The sequence below is a fragment of the Oratosquilla oratoria genome, chromosome 2, assembly GCF_046742065.1.
Source record: "Oratosquilla oratoria isolate Oo_2021 chromosome 2, ASM4674206v1, whole genome shotgun sequence".
Classification (NCBI taxonomy): domain Eukaryota; kingdom Metazoa; phylum Arthropoda; class Malacostraca; order Stomatopoda; family Squillidae; genus Oratosquilla; species Oratosquilla oratoria.
In genome coordinates, this window is record NC_134778.1 from 59,174,803 (window position 1) to 59,177,231 (window position 2,429).

Genomic DNA, 2,429 nt, shown 5'->3' on the forward strand with positions numbered 1-2,429 from the left:
AACAATTTGATTTATTTGTTGATTAAACGATTACGTCGAGATGAGGATTGCTTCTCAATCCTTTTATTCCTTTTCTGTCAGTTAATTATCTTTAATATTAGTTATTATAGTTTGATTTCGTGAAAGGAAACTGTATTTTGCTTATCGTTATTGTAGAAATGTTGATACAAAAGAAGGGAGGAAAGATGGGAGGTTAACTTTATTACTGCGTCTTGAAATAATTGTTGAGAGAAGATTATCAAGAATTCAGGAAGAAAGATAGGGGATTTAATAAAATGGGAAGAAAATAAAGTATTATTATTTCGTCAGCCATTACCAGCCAGTCTATCCTTTGAGACAATATCGCGCCAAAGATATGGAGTCACATAGATGGTCAAAGAGAGATAAGAACATAAGAATAAAGGAGACTACAAGAGACCATAAGGTCTACATTAGGCAGTTCCATGTCCATTACTATCTGTCATCTCCATCCATAAAGTTGTCTAACCGTTTCTTAAAACAACCGATAGTTTCAGCGCTCACTACATGGTTACTAAGTCTTCCATTCGTCAAAGTTGAAAGTGATCATCAATTTCTTAACGAAGATTATGCTCCAACCATAAAAGAATAATGCGTTACTCTGAGCCGCAGGGATGCTAATAAAGTCCATAAAAGACTGGATACATAAAATTAATGAACGAAGAGAGTCCTATATGGTATACCATGTAATGGCTGCATCAAGATATACATAAGAAAGATGATGGTATAACGATAGACATAAAGAGAGGCAGAACTAATGTAAGGAACTATTTATTTACCTATTCATCATTATTATAAATTTTTGCATCCGACCTTGATATGGACCAAAAGGTCTCCTGTCGGCATGCTCCGCCTTGGTAATCCTTTGTAAACTTTAATAAAACCCATATAGCAAATCCAGCGACTTCTAACTTGGGTAAATGTGTATATATTGAAGAAAGGAGTGGGAAAGAGGAGGCAGAAAACACCAGAGGCAGCAAACACGTGTTTTGGTGGTCACAACAAGAGGGAGGAATTTCTGTGTGGTTCTGTCGGGGCAAATAGCGACAGTGGAATGAAGGAGGCACCAGCGTCCAGACCTCTTGTTGGGAGGTCAGCTGTGACCGGCCAGTGTCAACGACTGACCTCAACACGAGGCTAAAGGGTCCGACATTGGTGGGCTGGGGACACAACACACAAGACATGGGTGGACACTTGCTTGCATGTTTATCTTATCGATGTATATATATATATATATATATATATATATATATATATATATATATGTGTGTGTGTGTGTGTGTGTGTGTGTGTGTGTGTGTGTGTGTGTGTGTGTGTGAGGAAGATGCAAAAAGACGTCACAGGTCTAGGTCCGAGCTGCGAATTTATTCCTGACCGGTTTCGCTCTACGCTTCTTCAGAGGGGGAAGCGGAGAGCGAAACCGGTCAGGAATAAATTCGCATCCCGGAATCAGACCCGTGACTTTTTTGTCCACTTTCCTCAAGTTTTCACGTTTCAGCATACACACACACTCACACACACACACACACACACACACACACACACACACACACACACACACACACACACACACACACACACACACACTCACACACACACACACACACACACACACACATATATATATATATATATATATATATATATATATATATATATATGTGTGTGTGTGTGTGTGTGTGTGTGTGTGTGTGTACATATAAATATATGCATATGTACAGGAAGGCCATTCATTTTCATGTTATCTAATGTCCATTACTTGGACCCTCCTTATCTACATTCTTTGACACAATGACCGAAAACCACACGAGACAATGCGGCTGCGACTCGTAAGTGACAAGGATCCAACAGGTACGCCGGTGATAACATTGGTTGTACTGTTTATGGCTAGTTGAGAGGTTGTGGCAGTGTAATCTTGCCTGGACGCACTTTTTTATTCATTTGTTTATTTATTAATCTTCATTTGATTTTATTCTATTCTATTTTATTTTATTTTATTTTATTATTTTCGTTTATGACGTAATTCTATTTTGTTCGAAGGATCCAGAAATATAATATCCATAGGGAGCTCAGGGATCCACGCCATCATTTCGAAAGTACTCAATATATATATTTATGAAAATATTACTATTCGCCATTGGGGACGTGCCAGTTAGAAGCCGGTTTTGCAATTGGGAGGTCATGCGAACTGATCTTTGTCTCATCTTTCGTGCAAGACCTGTTGTTATGAATGATCCTGATATTTTCACCCTTTTGCCGGCATAGCTTTTGTATGTATACTCCTGTGCACTAAGGTCAAATATATACTTGTACGGACACACATACACACACACACACACACACACACACACACACACACACACACACACACACACACACACACACACACACACACCACGCGACTAGACACA